The sequence below is a fragment of the Dermacentor andersoni genome, chromosome 11 (assembly GCF_023375885.2).
Source record: "Dermacentor andersoni chromosome 11, qqDerAnde1_hic_scaffold, whole genome shotgun sequence".
In the NCBI taxonomy this organism is placed as follows: domain Eukaryota; kingdom Metazoa; phylum Arthropoda; class Arachnida; order Ixodida; family Ixodidae; genus Dermacentor; species Dermacentor andersoni.
The window spans coordinates 96667940-96688151 of NC_092824.1; positions in this window are offsets into that span (position 1 = coordinate 96667940).

Genomic DNA, 20212 nt, shown 5'->3' on the forward strand with positions numbered 1-20212 from the left:
ACCGTCCATGAGCCGAAATCGCCGTTGTTACTCATAATTACAGCATTTGTCGATAAATGGTCAGTCGCTGTACCTTTGCTGCAACGGAAGGGCGATGTGTCGCAGACCGTAGGCAACGTCCTTTCTTCGCTGTTGCTAGTTGTGGTGGGCGAGAAATCCGAATGCATTTGCCACTAGGATCAATTTATCGATCAAGAGCACTTTTCGCGCACGGGCATTCCTTGACACGATAAATGAACTTGGTGGTTGCAATTGCATTCGGAACAGGTCAATGTCCGTAACGCAAAAGTAAGGTGCAAACCTTATCTGCTAGTTCTGCCCACGGTGTGCTAAACCTACAACTAATACGCAACGTCGCTCCTCACGTTTCCGTCACTGACAAGACCTCTAGTGGATATGGTCTAAGGAACCTGTGGGCCAAATTGTGCACTACTGTGCACTGTCCATACTGTGGTATGGAATGTCTAGCTGCTTTCAGTTATTGGCCATATGAAGCTTCAGGAAATAAAAATTACCAATCTGTATTCAAGCGGTTCCTTGGACACATGCCACCCTCACCACGAGGCTATTGGCCTCGTGCACTCACTCTGAGATGGGATGCTATGATGCTCGAAGCTGGAAGCTTGAAGCCATTTCTTTGTCGGCATTGGTCAGTCAAACTGCACCTTGAAGTAGCCCAATCACCTCCAGTTGCCACTGAAAGGTTGGGGACCACAGATTTAGTGGTGTGCCGAATTAGGCAGAGAAAAACACATCGATAACAAAGCAGCAAAGCAATGTACGCGTTCCCCGCACACGCACCTACCACATACGGATGTCGTGCATTGAGTCTCCTGAACACCGCAACGCTGCCCCAGCTGAGAACTTGTCTATTCAGTGCTAACAAACGAGCTGCGGCCAATACTTGCGCGGTCCACAAGAAATTCAACTCCACGCAGAATATTCTCAAAGGCCAAGGGCACCATAAGCTTGCTAAAATACACTTATTGTGAGTACAGTCATTTGCTCACCTCAGCTAGAGCTGCAAGTACGTGTGGTGCCAATACCACGTCTTCATCAGCAGAGCTCTTCTGCACTCCACGAATGGCGTATTGCTTGATCAAGATGGAACCATGACACAAACATGACGTAGCGCATCTGCAAATAAACACAAAGGACAGTTTAGTAAACGCAAAATATTTTTTTAAACGAAGGCTCACCTGAGAAGCAGGAACAAGTCAGTATGGCGGCAACGGCAGTTTCCTCGAGAAACCTGATTCTAAATGCTGCCACTCGACCGTGAAATAATCTTCCTGGAATCCCTAAGAGAAGGGTAAAGTGCCGATCAAACTTGCAGATATAGAAGGCCATGCCCACTTCTGTAAAAAGAAAAAGAACAACTCAAGTTTTTCGCCTGAGCTTAGTGCAACTGCAAGTCAAATTAGTGCCACATCCACGCTTTCATCAAAAGAGACGTTCAACACACCACGATTGCTATATTCCCTGATCACGATAGTGCCATCAACACAATTTCCTGGTAGCAGATTTCGAGATACAAACAAATGACAGCTTAGTAAAAGCAATATAATTTTAAGAAATGCTCACCTGAGAAGCAGCAACAAGGCATTCCGGTGGCAACAGCTGTTATCTCGAGAAACCTCATACTAAATGCCTCCACTGGATGGTGAAATGATCTTGTTAGTACCGTTCAGAGAACGAAAGAGCCCAGGCCGATCCTGCAGACATGAAAAGGCATGCCTACTTTATTAAAAGGAAATAAGGTAACTCATATTGTTCACTTTACCAGCAATAGCAAGTCAATGTATGCGATTACCGCTTTATCATCACCAAAGCTCTTTTACAGTCTACGACTCGTATATTGCACGGCCACAATGAAAACACCAACACAAGAACAAACCTGCGGTAATTGATCTACAAATATAGCAATAAGCTTTCTAAAAGGAAAATCAGCAACCAAAGATATTCATCATAGAATAACCAGCAAGGAACAACGGTGGAAATAGCAATTCATCGTCACGAGAGTGACAGTACGACTTCACTGTTCAAAGGCCACTGTGGAAAGCTCGAGAAAAGGGTATATTTTAGACCGAATCTGCTTGTATATAAAGGTGGGAGTGCCTTCTTAAAACGGAATGAAAGAATTCGTACTTTTTCACCTGAGCAGCAGTTGCAGGGGCGTGAGCTCCAACAGCAGATGTCCATCACCAGAACACTTCTTAACTCCACCAATGTTAATTTCCATGACCTCGATGAAACCATCCAGACAAACACAAGCTCTAGATAGGTGGTCTACACGTTTAAAAGAAAACAACAGCTTAGTGAAAGCAGAGAACAATAAGTAACGATGCTCACCTTAGCCGAAGTAACGAGGCAATATGGTGGTTACCGCCGTCTTCACGAGTGAATCAATGCACTGCACGACTGGGTCTTGCGATGGTCATAGTGCAACCGTCCTGGCAATGGTATACTTCAGACCGAATCTGCATATATTCAAGGTCAAGAGAAACTTAGTCCATGGAAATTAAATTACCTGATATTGTTTACCTGTCACGCACCACCAAAGAAAGTGTGTAGCAACTCCATTGCTTTCGTCATGAGTCCATTGCGACACGCCAAGGCTGGACCATACGATAACTTTCGAATACTTCATACGATTCTATGCTCCTGGAAGTACATCTGGATACATCCCGGAAAGAAGCTTAGTAAAAATACAGTGACCAGCCTAACTTATGCACTCTGCATATAACTGAACTTCAACACTAGTGATTGTCCCGCATACGTACTCTGCTCTGCACGGTGACGAAGCTTTCAGATAGTTTTTCACGTCCGCCCACAGTGGCCGGTCATTTTATGGTTCCAAGCTGTCGGGAAGTCTGCAGCTGACATTCAAACATGCAAAATTCAAGGTTGAGTCGATTGCCAAAAATTCGGAAAGCACACACCTTATTGAAAAGTAAACACGGTGATTGAGGAGATTACCTGAGAACTGCCACCCAACAGAATGGCAGTGGCAGGGGTCACTGACGATTGAAGCACAACCACGGACCACGAACGGTTGAATCCCAAAATAGCAGAGCACTGCAATGCCCTTACTGGAACTTTCTTCGCAATAAGTAGGCCAATCTGCAAAACTATGAGGCTCCAAATACTTGTTAATAAAGTGAGCACAAATGTCTTACATCCCAGAGAGACTGACACCAAGTAAACCGTCCATGAGCCGAAATCGCCGTTGTTACTCATAATTACAGCATTTGTCGATAAATGGTCAGTCGCTGTACCTTTGCTGCAACGGAAGGGCGATGTGTCGCAGACCGTAGGCAACGTCCTTTCTTCGCTGTTGCTAGTTGTGGTGGGCGAGAAATCCGAATGCATTTGCCACTAGGATCAATTTATCGATCAAGAGCACTTTTCGCGCACGGGCATTCCTTGACACGATAAATGGACTTGGTGGTTGCAATTGCATTCGGAACAGGTCAATGTCCGTAACGCAAACGTAAGGTGCAAACCTTATCTGCTAGTTCTGCCCACGGTGCGCTAAACCTACAACTAATACGCAACGTCGCTCCTCACGTTTCCGTCACTGACAAGACCTCTAGTGGATATGGTCTAAGGAACCTGTGGGCCAAATTGTGCACTACTGTGCACTGTCCATACTGTGGTATGGAATGTCTAGCTGCTTTCAGTTATTGGCCATATGAAGCTTCAGGAAATAAAAATTACCAATCTGTATTCAAGCGGTTCCTTGGACCCATGCCACCCTCACCACGAGGCTATTGGCCTCGTACACTCACTCTGAGATGGGATGCTATGATGCTCGAAGCTGGAAGCTTGAAGCCATTTCTTTGTCGGCATTGGTCAGTCAAACTGCATCTTGAAGTAGCCCAATCACCTCCAGTTGCCACTGAAAGGTTGGGGACCACAGATTTAGTGGTGTGCCGAATTAGGCAGAGAAAAACACATCGATAACAAAGCAGCAAAGCAATGTACGCGTTCCCCGCACACGCACCTACCACATACGGATGTCTTGCATTGAGTCTCCTGAACACCGCAACGCTGCCCCAGCTGAGAACTTGTCTATTCAGTGCTAACAAACGAGCTGCGGCCAATACTTGCGCGGTCCACAAGAAATTCAACTCCACGCAGAATATTCTCAAAGGCCAAGGGCACCATAAGCTTGCTAAAATACACTTATTGTGAGTACAGTCATTTGCTCACCTCAGCTAGAGCTGCAAGTACGTGTGGTGCCAATACCACGTCTTCATCAGCAGAGCTCTTCTGCACTCCACGAATGGCGTATTGCTTGATCAAGATGGAACCATGACACAAACATGACGTAGCGCATCTGCAAATAAACACAAAGGACAGTTTAGTAAACGCAAAATATTTTTTTTAAACGAAGGCTCACCTGAGAAGCAGGAACAAGTCAGTATGGCGGCAACGGCACTTTCCTCGAGAAACGTGATACTAAATGCTGCCACTCGACCGTGAAATAATCTTCCTGGAATCCCTCAGAGAAGGGTAAAGTGCCGATCAAACTTGCAGATGTAGAAGGCCATGCCCACTTCTGAAAAAAGAGAAAGAACAACTTAGTTTTTCGCCTGACCTTAGTGCAACTGCAAGTCAAATTAGTGCCACATCCACGCCTTCATCAAAAGAGACGGTCAACACACCACGATTGCTATATTCCCTGATCACGATAGTGCCATCAACACAATTTCCTGGTAGCAGATTTCGAGATACAAACAAATGACAGCTTAGTAAAAGCAATATAATTTTAAGAAATGCTCACCTGAGAAGCAGCAACAAGGCATTCCGGTGGCAACAGCTGTTATCTCGAGAAACCTCATACTAAATGCCTCCACTGGATGGTGAAATGATCTTGTTAGTACCGTTCAGAGAACGAAAGAGCCCAGGCCGATCCTGCAGACATGAAAAGGCATGCCTACTTTATTAAAAGGAAATAAGGTAACTCATATTGTTCACTTTACCAGCAATAGCAAGTCAATGTATGCGATTACCGCTTTATCATCACCAAAGCTCTTTTACAGTCTACGACTCGTATATTGCACGGCCACAATGAAAACACCAACACAAGAACAAACCTGCGGTAATTGATCTACAAATATAGCAATAAGCTTTCTAAAAGGAAAATGAGCAACCAAAGATATTCATCATAGAATAACCAGCAAGGAACAACGGTGGAAATAGCAATTCATCGTCACGAGAGTGACAGTACGACTGCACTGTTCAAAGGCCACTGTGGAAAGCTCGAGAAAAGGGTATATTTTAGACCGAATCTGCTTGTATATAAAGGTGGGAGTGCCTTCTTAAAACGGAATGAAAGAATTCGTACTTTTTCACCTGAGCAGCAGTTGCAGGGGCGTGAGCTCCAACAGCAGATGTCCATCACCAGAACACTTCTTAACTCCACCAATGTTAATTTCCATGACCTCGATGAAACCATCCAGACAAACACAAGCTCTAGATAGGTGGTCTACAGGTTTAAAAGAAAACAACAGCTTAGTGAAAGCAGAGAACAATAAGTAACGATGCTCACCTTAGCCGAAGTAACGAGGCAATATGGTGGTTACCGCCGTCTTCACGAGTGAATCAATGCACTGCACGACTGGGTCTTGCGATGGTCATAGTGCAACCGTCCTGGCAATGGTATACTTCAGACCGAATCTGCATATATTCAAGGTCAAGAGAAACTTAGTCCATGGAAATTAAATTACCTGATATTGTTTACCTGTCACGCACCACCAAAGAAAGTGTGTAGCAACTCCATTGCTTTCGTCATGAGTCCATTGCGACACGCCAAGGCTGGACCATACGATAACTTTCGAATACTTCATACGATTCTATGCTCCTGGAAGTACATCTGGATACATCCCGGAAAGAAGCTTAGTAAAAATACAGTGACCAGCCTAACTTATGCACTCTGCATATAACTGAACTTCAACACTAGTGATTGTCCCGCATACGTACTCTGCTCTGCACGGTGACGAAGCTTTCAGATAGTTTTTCACGTCCGCCCACAGTGGCCGGTCATTTTATGGTTCCAAGCTGTCGGGAAATCTGCAGCTGACATTCAAACATGCAAAATTCAAAGTTGAGTCGATTGCCAAAAATTGGCAAAGCAGACAACTTATTGAAAAGTAAACACGGTGATTGAGGAGATTACCTGAGAACTGCCACCCAACAGAATGGCAGTGGCAGGGGTCACTGACGATTGAAGCACAACCACGGACCACGAACGGTTGAATCCCAAAATAGCAGAGCACTGCAATGCCCTTACTGGAACTTTCTTCGCAATAAGGAGGCCAATCTGCAAAACTATGAGGCTCCAAATACTTGTTAATAAAGTGAGCACAAATGTCTTACATCCCAGAGAGACTGACACCAAGTAAACCGTCCATGAGCCGAAATCGCCGTTGTTACTCATAATTACAGCATTTGTCGATAGATGGTCAGTCGCTGTACCTTTGCTGCAACGGAAGGGCGATGTGTCGCAGACCGTAGGCAACGTCCTTTCTTCGCTGTTGCTAGTTGTGGTGGGCGAGAAATCCGAATGCATTTGCCACTAGGATCAATTTATCGATCAAGAGCACTTTTCGCGCACGGGCATTCCTTGACACGATAAATGGACTTGGTGGTTGCAATTGCATTCGGAACAGGTCAATGTCCGTAACGCAAACGTAAGGTGCAAACCTTATCTGCTAGTTCTGCCCACGGTGCGCTAAACCTACAACTAATACGCAACGTCGCTCCTCACGTTTCCGTCACTGACAAGACCTCTAGTGGATATGGTCTAAGGAACCTGTGGGCCAAATTGTGCACTACTGTGCACTGTCCATACTGTGGTATGGAATGTCTAGCTGCTTTCAGTTATTGGCCATATGAAGCTTCAGGAAATAAAAATTACCAATCTGTATTCAAGCGGTTCCTTGGACACATGCCACCCTCACCACGAGGCTATTGGCCTCGTACACTCACTCTGAGATGGGATGCTATGATGCTCGAAGCTGGAAGCTTGAAGCCATTTCTTTGTCGGCATTGGTCAGTCAAACTGCACCTTGAAGTAGCCCAATCACCTCCAGTTGCCACTGAAAGGTTGGGGACCACAGATTTAGTGGTGTGCCGAATTAGGCAGAGAAAAACACATCGATAACAAAGCAGCAAAGCAATGTACGCGTTCCCCGCACACGCACCTACCACATACGGATGTCGTGCATTGAGTCTCCTGAACACCGCAACGCTGCCCCAGCTGAGAACTTGTCCATTCAGTGCTAACAAACGAGCTGCGGCCAATACTAGCGCGTTCCACAAGAAATTCAACTCCACACAGAATATTCTCAAAGGCCAAGGGCAGCATAAGCTTGCTAAAATACAATTATTGTGAGTACAGTCATTTGCTCACCTGAGCTAGAGCTGCAAGTACATGTGGTGCCAATGCCACGTCTTCATCAGCAGAGCTCTTCTGCACTCCACGAATGACGTATTGCTTGATCAAGATGGAACCGTGACACAAACATGATGTAGCGCATCTGCAAATAAACAAAGGACAGTTTAGTAAACGCAAAATATTTTTTTAAACGAAGGCTCACCTGAGAAGCAGGAACAAGTCAGTATGGCGGCAACGGCACTTTCCTCGAGAAACCTGATACTAAATGCTGCCACTCGACCGTGAAATAATCTTCCTGGAATCCCTCAGAGAAGGGTAAAGTGCCGATCAAACTTGCAGATATAGAAGGCCATGCCCACTTCTGTAAAAAGAAAAAGAACAACTCAAGTTTTTCGCCTGGGCTTAGTGCAACTGCAAGTCAAATTAGTGCCACATCCACGCTTTCATCAAAAGAGACGTTCAACACACCACGATTGCTATATTCCCTGATCACGATAGTGCCATCAACACAATTTCCTGGTAGCAGATTTCGAGATACAAACAAATGACAGCTTAGTAAAAGCAATATAATTTTAAGAAATGCTCACCTGAGAAGCAGCAACAAGGCATTCCGGTGGCAACAGCTGTTATCTCGAGAAACCTCATACTAAATGCCTCCACTGGATGGTGAAATGATCTTGTTAGTACCGTTCAGAGAACGAAAGAGCCCAGGCCGATCCTGCAGACATGAAAAGGCATGCCTACTTTATTAAAAGGAAATAAGGTAACTCATATTGTTCACTTTACCAGCAATAGCAAGTCAATGTATGCGATTACCGCTTTATCATCACCAAAGCTCTTTTACAGTCTACGACTCGTATATTGCACGGCCACAATGAAAACACCAACACAAGAACAAACCTGCGGTAATTGATCTACAAATATAGCAATAAGCTTTCTAAAAGGAAAATGAGCAACCAAAGATATTCATCACAGAATAACCAGCAAGGAACAACGGTGGAAATAGCAATTCATCGTCACGAGAGTGACAGTACGACTGCACTGTTCAAAGGCCACTGTGGAAAGCTCGAGAAAAGGCTATATTTTAGACCGAATCTGCTTGTATATAAAGGTGGGAGTGCCTTCTTAAAACGGAATGAAAGAATTCGTACTTTTTCACCTGAGCAGCAGTTGCAGGGGCGTGAGCTCCAACAGCAGATGTCCATCACCAGAACACTTCTTAACTCCACCAATGTTAATTTCCATGACCTCGATGAAACCATCCAGACAAACACAAGCTCTAGATAGGTGGTCTACACGTTTAAAAGAAAACAACAGCTTAGTGAAAGCAGAGAACAATAAGTAACGATGCTCACCTTAGCCGAAGTAACGAGGCAATATGGTGGTTACCGCCGTCTTCACGAGTGAATCAATGCACTGCACGACTGGGTCTTGCGATGGTCATAGTGCAACCGTCCTGGCAATGGTATACTTCAGACCGAATCTGCATATATTCAAGGTCAAGAGAAACTTAGTCCATGGAAATTAAATTACCTGATATTGTTTACCTGTCACGCACCACCAAAGAAAGTGTGTAGCAACTCCATTGCTTTCGTCATGAGTCCATTGCGACACGCCAAGGCTGGACCATACGATAACTTTCGAATACTTCATACGATTCTATGCTCCTGGAAGTACATCTGGATACATCCCGGAAAGAAGATTAGTAAAAATACAGTGACCAGCCTAACTTATGCACTCTGCATATAACTGAACTTCAACACTAGTGATTGTCCCGCATACGTACTCTGCTCTGCACGGTGACGAAGCTTTCAGATAGTTTTTCACGTCCGCCCACAGTGGCCGGTCATTTTATGGTTCCAAGCTGTCGGGAAATCTGCAGCTGACATTCAAACATGCAAAATTCAAAGTTGAGTCGATTGCCAAAAATTGGCAAAGCAGACAACTTATTGAAAAGTAAACACGGTGATTGAGGAGATTACCTGAGAACTGCCACCCAACAGAATAGCAGTGGCAGGGGTCACTGACGATTGAAGCACAACCACGGACCACGAACGGTTGAATCCCAAAATAGCAGAGCACTGCAATGCCCTTACTGGAACTTTCTTCGCAATAAGGAGGCCAATCTGCAAAACTATGAGGCTCCAAATACTTGTTAATAAAGTGAGCACAAATGTCTTACATCCCAGAGAGACTGACACCAAGTAAACCGTCCATGAGCCGAAATCGCCGTTGTTACTCATAATTACAGCATTTGTCGATAGATGGTCAGTCGCTGTACCTTTGCTGCAACGGAAGGGCGATGTGTCGCAGACCGTAGGCAACGTCCTTTCTTCGCTGTTGCTAGTTGTGGTGGGCGAGAAATCCGAATGCATTTGCCACTAGGATCAATTTATCGATCAAGAGCACTTTTCGCGCACGGGCATTCCTTGACACGATAAATGGACTTGGTGGTTGCAATTGCATTCGGAACAGGTCAATGTCCGTAACGCAAACGTAAGGTGCAAACCTTATCTGCTAGTTCTGCCCACGGTGCGCTAAACCTACAACTAATACGCAACGTCGCTCCTCACGTTTCCGTCACTGACAAGACCTCTAGTGGATATGGTCTAAGGAACCTGTGGGCCAAATTGTGCACTACTGTGCACTGTCCATACTGTGGTATGGAATGTCTAGCTGCTTTCAGTTATTGGCCATATGAAGCTTCAGGAAATAAAAATTACCAATCTGTATTCAAGCGGTTCCTTGGACACATGCCACCCTCACCACGAGGCTATTGGCCTCGTACACTCACTCTGAGATGGGATGCTATGATGCTCGAAGCTGGAAGCTTGAAGCCATTTCTTTGTCGGCATTGGTCAGTCAAACTGCACCTTGAAGTAGCCCAATCACCTCCAGTTGCCACTGAAAGGTTGGGGACCACAGATTTAGTGGTGTGCCGAATTAGGCAGAGAAAAACACATCGATAACAAAGCAGCAAAGCAATGTACGCGTTACCCGCACACGCACCTACCACATACGGATGTCGTGCATTGAGTCTCCTGAACACCGCAACGCTGCCCCAGCTGAGAACTTGTCTATTCAGAGCTAACAAACGAGCTGCGGCCAATACTTGCGCGGTCCACAAGAAATTCAACTCCACGCAGAATATTCTCAAAGGCCAAGGGCACCATAAGCTTGCTAAAATACACTTATTGTGAGTACAGCCATTTGCTCACCTGAGCTAGAGCTGCAAGTACGTGTGGTGCCAATACCACGTCTTCATCAGCAGAGCTCTTCTGCACTCCACGAATGGCGTATTCCTTGATCAAGATGGAACCATGACACAAACATGACGTAGCGCATCTGCAAATAAACACAAAGGACAGTTTAGTAAACGCAAAATATTTTTTTAAACGAAGGCTCACCTGAGAAGCAGGAACGAGTCAGTATGGCGGCAACGGCAGTTTCCTCGAGAAACCTGATACTAAATGCTGCCACTCGACCGTGAAATAATCTTCCTGGAATCCCTCAGAGAAGGGTAAAGTGCCGATCAAACTTGCAGATGTAGAAGGCCATGCCCACTTCTGAAAAAAGAGAAAGAACAACTATAGTTTTTCGCCTGAGCTTAGTGCAACTGCAAGTCAAATTAGTGCCACATCCACGCCTTCATCAAAAGAGACGTTCAACACACCACGATTGCTATATTCCCTGATCACGATAGTGCCATCAACACAATTTCCTGGTAGCAGATTTCGAGATACAAACAAATGACAGCTTAGTAAAAGCAATATAATTTTAAGAAATGCTCACCTGAGAAGCAGCAACAAGGCATTCCGGTGGCAACAGCTGTTATCTCGAGAAACCTCATACTAAATGCCTCCACTGGATGGTGAAATGATCTTGTTAGTACCGTTCAGAGAACGAAAGAGCCCAGGCCGATCCTGCAGACATGAAAAGGCATGCCTACTTTATTAAAAGGAAATAAGGTAACTCATATTGTTCACTTTACCAGCAATAGCTAGTCAATGTATTCGATTACCGCTTTATCATCACCAAAGCTCTTTTACAGTCTACGACTCGTATATTGCACGGCCACAATCAAAACACCAAATCAAGAACAAACCTGCGGTAATTGATCTGCAAATACAGCAATAAGCTTTCTAAAAGGAAAATGAGCAACCAAAGATATTCATCATAGAATAACCAGCAAGGAACAACGGTGGAAATAGCAATTCATCGTCGCGAGAGTGACAGTACGACTGCACTGTTCAAAGGCCACTGTGGAAAGCTCGAGAAAAGCGTATATTTTAGACCGAATCTGCTTGTATATAAAGGTGGGAGTGCCTTCTTAAAACGGAATGAAAGAATTCGTACTTTTTCACCTGAGCAGCAGTTGCAGGGGCGTGAGCTCCAACAGCAGATGTCCATCACCAGAACACTTCTTAACTCCACCAATGTTAATTTCCATGACCTCGATGAAACCATCCAGACAAACACAAGCTCTAGATAGGTGGTCTACACGTTTAAAAGAAAACAACAGCTTAGTGAAAGCAGAGAACAATAAGTAACGATGCTCACCTTAGCCGAAGTAACGAGGCAATATGGTGGTTACCGCCGTCTTCACGAGTGAATCAAAGCACTGCACGACTGGGTCTTGCGATGGTCATAGTGCAACCGTCCTGGCAATGGTATACTTCAGACCGAATCTGCATATATTCAAGGTCAAGAGAAACTTAGTCCATGGAAATTAAATTACCTGATATTGTTTACCTGTCACGCACCACCAAAGAAAGTGTGTAGCAACTCCATTGCTTTCGTCATGAGTCCATTGCGACACGCCAAGGCTGGACCATACGATAACTTTCGAATACTTCATACGATTCTATGCTCCTGGAAGTACATCTGGATACATCCCGGAAAGAAGCTTAGTAAAAATACAGTGACCAGCCTAACTTATGCACTCTGCATATAACTGAACTTCAACACTAGTGATTGTCCCGCATACGTACTCTGCTCTGCACGGTGACGAAGCTTTCAGATAGTTTTTCACGTCCGCCCACAGTGGCCGGTCATTTTATGGTTCCAAGCTGTCGGGAAATCTGCAGCTGACATTCAAACATGCAAAATTCAAAGTTGAGTCGATTGCCAAAAATTGGCAAAGCAGACAACTTATTGAAAAGTAAACACGGTGACTGAGGAGATTACCTGAGAACTGCCACCCAACAGAATGGCAGTGGCAGGGGTCACTGACGATTGAAGCACAACCACGGACCACGAACGGTTGAATCCCAAAATAGCAGAGCACTGCAATGCCCTTACTGGAACTTTCTTCGCAATAAGGAGGCCAATCTGCAAAACTATGAGGCTCCAAATACTTGTTAATAAAGTGAGCACAAATGTCTTACATCCCAGAGAGACTGACACCAAGTAAACCGTCCATGAGCCGAAATCGCCGTTGTTACTCATAATTACAGCATTTGTCGATAGATGGTCAGTCGCTGTACCTTTGCTGCAACGGAAGGGCGATGTGTCGCAGACCGTAGGCAACGTCCTTTCTTCGCTGTTGCTAGTTGTGGTGGGCGAGAAATCCGAATGCATTTGCCACTAGGATCAATTTATCGATCAAGAGCACTTTTCGCGCACGGGCATTCCTTGACACGATAAATGGACTTGGTGGTTGCAATTGCATTCGGAACAGGTCAATGTCCGTAACGCAAACGTAAGGTGCAAACCTTATCTGCTAGTTCTGCCCACGGTGCGCTAAACCTACAACTAATACGCAACGTCGCTCCTCACGTTTCCGTCACTGACAAGACCTCTAGTGGATATGGTCTAAGGAACCTGTGGGCCAAATTGTGCACTACTGTGCACTGTCCATACTGTGGTATGGAATGTCTAGCTGCTTTCAGTTATTGGCCATATGAAGCTTCAGGAAATAAAAATTACCAATCTGTATTCAAGCGGTTCCTTGGACACATGCCACCCTCACCACGAGGCTATTGGCCTCGTACACTCACTCTGAGATGGGATGCTATGATGCTCGAAGCTGGAAGCTTGAAGCCATTTCTTTGTCGGCATTGGTCAGTCAAACTGCACCTTGAAGTAGCCCAATCACCTCCAGTTGCCACTGAAAGGTTGGGGACCACAGATTTAGTGGTGTGCCGAATTAGGCAGAGAAAAACACATCGATAACAAAGCAGCAAAGCAATGTACGCGTTCCCCGCACACGCACCTACCACATACGGATGTCGTGCATTGAGTCTCCTGAACACCGCAACGCTGCCCCAGCTGAGAACTTGTCCATTCAGTGCTAACAAACGAGCTGCGGCCAATACTAGCGCGTTCCACAAGAAATTCAACTCCACACAGAATATTCTCAAAGGCCAAGGGCAGCATAAGCTTGCTAAAATACAATTATTGTGAGTACAGTCATTTGCTCACCTGAGCTAGAGCTGCAAGTACATGTGGTGCCAATGCCACGTCTTCATCAGCAGAGCTCTTCTGCACTCCACGAATGACGTATTGCTTGATCAAGATGGAACCGTGACACAAACATGATGTAGCGCATCTGCAAATAAACAAAGGACAGTTTAGTAAACGCAAAATATTTTTTTAAACGAAGGCTCACCTGAGAAGCAGGAACAAGTCAGTATGGCGGCAACGGCACTTTCCTCGAGAAACCTGATACTAAATGCTGCCACTCGACCGTGAAATAATCTTCCTGGAATCCCTCAGAGAAGGGTAAAGTGCCGATCAAACTTGCAGATATAGAAGGCCATGCCCACTTCTGTAAAAAGAAAAAGAACAACTCAAGTTTTTCGCCTGGGCTTAGTGCAACTGCAAGTCAAATTAGTGCCACATCCACGCTTTCATCAAAAGAGACGTTCAACACACCACGATTGCTATATTCCCTGATCACGATAGTGCCATCAACACAATTTCCTGGTAGCAGATTTCGAGATACAAACAAATGACAGCTTAGTAAAAGCAATATAATTTTAAGAAATGCTCACCTGAGAAGCAGCAACAAGGCATTCCGGTGGCAACAGCTGTTATCTCGAGAAACCTCATACTAAATGCCTCCACTGGATGGTGAAATGATCTTGTTAGTACCGTTCAGAGAACGAAAGAGCCCAGGCCGATCCTGCAGACATGAAAAGGCATGCCTACTTTATTAAAAGGAAATAAGGTAACTCATATTGTTCACTTTACCAGCAATAGCAAGTCAATGTATGCGATTACCGCTTTATCATCACCAAAGCTCTTTTACAGTCTACGACTCGTATATTGCACGGCCACAATGAAAACACCAACACAAGAACAAACCTGCGGTAATTGATCTACAAATATAGCAATAAGCTTTCTAAAAGGAAAATGAGCAACCAAAGATATTCATCACAGAATAACCAGCAAGGAACAACGGTGGAAATAGCAATTCATCGTCACGAGAGTGACAGTACGACTGCACTGTTCAAAGGCCACTGTGGAAAGCTCGAGAAAAGGCTATATTTTAGACCGAATCTGCTTGTATATAAAGGTGGGAGTGCCTTCTTAAAACGGAATGAAAGAATTCGTACTTTTTCACCTGAGCAGCAGTTGCAGGGGCGTGAGCTCCAACAGCAGATGTCCATCACCAGAACACTTCTTAACTCCACCAATGTTAATTTCCATGACCTCGATGAAACCATCCAGACAAACACAAGCTCTAGATAGGTGGTCTACACGTTTAAAAGAAAACAACAGCTTAGTGAAAGCAGAGAACAATAAGTAACGATGCTCACCTTAGCCGAAGTAACGAGGCAATATGGTGGTTACCGCCGTCTTCACGAGTGAATCAATGCACTGCACGACTGGGTCTTGCGATGGTCATAGTGCAACCGTCCTGGCAATGGTATACTTCAGACCGAATCTGCATATATTCAAGGTCAAGAGAAACTTAGTCCATGGAAATTAAATTACCTGATATTGTTTACCTGTCACGCACCACCAAAGAAAGTGTGTAGCAACTCCATTGCTTTCGTCATGAGTCCATTGCGACACGCCAAGGCTGGACCATACGATAACTTTCGAATACTTCATACGATTCTATGCTCCTGGAAGTACATCTGGATACATCCCGGAAAGAAGATTAGTAAAAATACAGTGACCAGCCTAACTTATGCACTCTGCATATAACTGAACTTCAACACTAGTGATTGTCCCGCATACGTACTCTGCTCTGCACGGTGACGAAGCTTTCAGATAGTTTTTCACGTCCGCCCACAGTGGCCGGTCATTTTATGGTTCCAAGCTGTCGGGAAATCTGCAGCTGACATTCAAACATGCAAAATTCAAAGTTGAGTCGATTGCCAAAAATTGGCAAAGCAGACAACTTATTGAAAAGTAAACACGGTGATTGAGGAGATTACCTGAGAACTGCCACCCAACAGAATAGCAGTGGCAGGGGTCACTGACGATTGAAGCACAACCACGGACCACGAACGGTTGAATCCCAAAATAGCAGAGCACTGCAATGCCCTTACTGGAACTTTCTTCGCAATAAGGAGGCCAATCTGCAAAACTATGAGGCTCCAAATACTTGTTAATAAAGTGAGCACAAATGTCTTACATCCCAGAGAGACTGACACCAAGTAAACCGTCCATGAGCCGAAATCGCCGTTGTTACTCATAATTACAGCATTTGTCGATAGATGGTCAGTCGCTGTACCTTTGCTGCAACGGAAGGGCGATGTGTCGCAGACCGTAGGCAACGTCCTTTCTTCGCTGTTGCTAGTTGTGGTGGGCGAGAAATCCGAATGCATTTGCCACTAGGATCAATTTATCGATCAAGAGCACTTTTCGCGCACGGGCATTCCTTGACACGATAAATGGACTTGGTGGTTGCAATTGCATTCGGAACAGGTCAATGTCCGTAACGCAAACGTAAGGTGCAAACCTTATCTGCTAGTTCTGCCCACGGTGCGCTAAACCTACAACTAATACGCAACGTCGCTCCTCACGTTTCCGTCACTGACAAGACCTCTAGTGGATATGGTCTAAGGAACCTGTGGGCCAAATTGTGCACTACTGTGCACTGTCCATACTGTGGTATGGAATGTCTAGCTGCTTTCAGTTATTGGCCATATGAAGCTTCAGGAAATAAAAATTACCAATCTGTATTCAAGCGGTTCCTTGGACACATGCCACCCTCACCACGAGGCTATTGGCCTCGTACACTCACTCTGAGATGGGATGCTATGATGCTCGAAGCTGGAAGCTTGAAGCCATTTCTTTGTCGGCATTGGTCAGTCAAACTGCACCTTGAAGTAGCCCAATCACCTCCAGTTGCCACTGAAAGGTTGGGGACCACAGATTTAGTGGTGTGCCGAATTAGGCAGAGAAAAACACATCGATAACAAAGCAGCAAAGCAATGTACGCGTTACCCGCACACGCACCTACCACATACGGATGTCGTGCATTGAGTCTCCTGAACACCGCAACGCTGCCCCAGCTGAGAACTTGTCTATTCAGAGCTAACAAACGAGCTGCGGCCAATACTTGCGCGGTCCACAAGAAATTCAACTCCACGCAGAATATTCTCAAAGGCCAAGGGCACCATAAGCTTGCTAAAATACACTTATTGTGAGTACAGCCATTTGCTCACCTGAGCTAGAGCTGCAAGTACGTGTGGTGCCAATACCACGTCTTCATCAGCAGAGCTCTTCTGCACTCCACGAATGGCGTATTCCTTGATCAAGATGGAACCATGACACAAACATGACGTAGCGCATCTGCAAATAAACACAAAGGACAGTTTAGTAAACGCAAAATATTTTTTTAAACGAAGGCTCACCTGAGAAGCAGGAACGAGTCAGTATGGCGGCAACGGCAGTTTCCTCGAGAAACCTGATACTAAATGCTGCCACTCGACCGTGAAATAATCTTCCTGGAATCCCTCAGAGAAGGGTAAAGTGCCGATCAAACTTGCAGATGTAGAAGGCCATGCCCACTTCTGAAAAAAGAGAAAGAACAACTATAGTTTTTCGCCTGAGCTTAGTGCAACTGCAAGTCAAATTAGTGCCACATCCACGCCTTCATCAAAAGAGACGTTCAACACACCACGATTGCTATATTCCCTGATCACGATAGTGCCATCAACACAATTTCCTGGTAGCAGATTTCGAGATACAAACAAATGACAGCTTAGTAAAAGCAATATAATTTTAAGAAATGCTCACCTGAGAAGCAGCAACAAGGCATTCCGGTGGCAACAGCTGTTATCTCGAGAAACCTCATACTAAATGCCTCCACTGGATGGTGAAATGATCTTGTTAGTACCGTTCAGAGAACGAAAGAGCCCAGGCCGATCCTGCAGACATGAAAAGGCATGCCTACTTTATTAAAAGGAAATAAGGTAACTCATATTGTTCACTTTACCAGCAATAGCTAGTCAATGTATTCGATTACCGCTTTATCATCACCAAAGCTCTTTTACAGTCTACGACTCGTATATTGCACGGCCACAATCAAAACACCAAATCAAGAACAAACCTGCGGTAATTGATCTGCAAATACAGCAATAAGCTTTCTAAAAGGAAAATGAGCAACCAAAGATATTCATCATAGAATAACCAGCAAGGAACAACGGTGGAAATAGCAATTCATCGTCACGAGAGTGACAGTACGACTGCACTGTTCAAAGGCCACTGTGGAAAGCTCGAGAAAAGCGTATATTTTAGACCGAATCTGCTTGTATATAAAGGTGGGAGTGCCTTCTTAAAACGGAATGAAAGAATTCGTACTTTTTCACCTGAGCAGCAGTTGCAGGGGCGTGAGCTCCAACAGCAGATGTCCATCACCAGAACACTTCTTAACTCCACCAATGTTAATTTCCATGACCTCGATGAAACCATCCAGACAAACACAAGCTCTAGATAGGTGGTCTACACGTTTAAAAGAAAACAACAGCTTAGTGAAAGCAGAGAACAATAAGTAACGATGCTCACCTTAGCCGAAGTAACGAGGCAATATGGTGGTTACCGCCGTCTTCACGAGTGAATCAAAGCACTGCACGACTGGGTCTTGCGATGGTCATAGTGCAACCGTCCTGGCAATGGTATACTTCAGACCGAATCTGCATATATTCAAGGTCAAGAGAAACTTAGTCCATGGAAATTAAATTACCTGATATTGTTTACCTGTCACGCACCACCAAATAAAGTGTGTAGCAACTCCATTGCTTTCGTCATGAGTCCATTGCGACACGCCAAGGCTGGACCATACGATAACTTTCGAATACTTCATACGATTCTATGCTCCTGGAACTACATCTGGATACATCCCGGAAAGAAGCTTAGTAAAAATACAGTGACCAGCCTAACTTATGCACTCTGCATATAACTGAACTTCAACACTAGTGATTGTCCCGCATACATACTCTGCTGCTCTGCACGGTGACGAAGCTTTCAGATAGTTTTTCACGTCCGCCCACAGTGGCCGGTCATTTTATGGTTCCAAGCTATCGGGAAATCTGCAGCTGACATTCAAACATGCAAAATTCAAAGTTGAGTCGATTGCCAAAAATTGGGAAAGCAGACAACTTATTGAAAAGTAAACACGGTGATTGAGGAGATTACCTGAGAACTGCCACCCAACAGAATGGCAGTGGCAGGGGTCACTGACGATTGAAGCACAACCACGGACCACGAACGGTTGAATCCCAAAATAGCAGAGCACTGCAATGCCCTTACTGGAACTTTCTTCGCAATAAGGAGGCCAATCTGCAAAACTATGAGGCTCCAAATACTTGTTAATAAAGTGAGCACAAATGTCTTACATCCCAGAGAGACTGACACCAAGTAAACCGTCCATGAGCCGAAATCGCCGTTGTTACTCATAATTACAGCATTTGTCGATAGATGGTCAGTCGCTGTACCTTTGCTGCAACGGAAGGGCGATGTGTCGCAGACCGTAGGCAACGTCCTTTCTTCGCTGTTGCTAGTTGTGGTGGGCGAGAAATCCGAATGCATTTGCCACTAGGATCAATTTATCGATCAAGAGCACTTTTCGCGCACGGGCATTCCTTGACACGATAAATGGACTTGGTGGTTGCAATTGCATTCGGAACAGGTCAATGTCCGTAACGCAAACGTAAGGTGCAAACCTTATCTGCTAGTTCTGCCCACGGTGCGCTAAACCTACAACTAATACGCAACGTCGCTCCTCACGTTTCCGTCACTGACAAGACCTCTAGTGGATATGGTCTAAGGAACCTGTGGGCCAAATTGTGCACTACTGTGCACTGTCCATACTGTGGTATGGAATGTCTAGCTGCTTTCAGTTATTGGCCATATGAAGCTTCAGGAAATAAAAATTACCAATCTGTATTCAAGCGGTTCCTTGGACACATGCCACCCTCACCACGAGGCTATTGGCCTCGTACACTCACTCTGAGATGGGATGCTATGATGCTCGAAGCTGGAAGCTTGAAGCCATTTCTTTGTCGGCATTGGTCAGTCAAACTGCACCTTGAAGTAGCCCAATCACCTCCAGTTGCCACTGAAAGGTTGGGGACCACAGATTTAGTGGTGTGCCGAATTAGGCAGAGAAAAACACATCGATAACAAAGCAGCAAAGCAATGTACGCGTTCCCCGCACACGCACCTACCACATACGGATGTCGTGCATTGAGTCTCCTGAACACCGCAACGCTGCCCCAGCTGAGAACTTGTCCATTCAGTGCTAACAAACGAGCTGCGGCCAATACTAGCGCGTTCCACAAGAAATTCAACTCCACACAGAATATTCTCAAAGGCCAAGGGCAGCATAAGCTTGCTAAAATACAC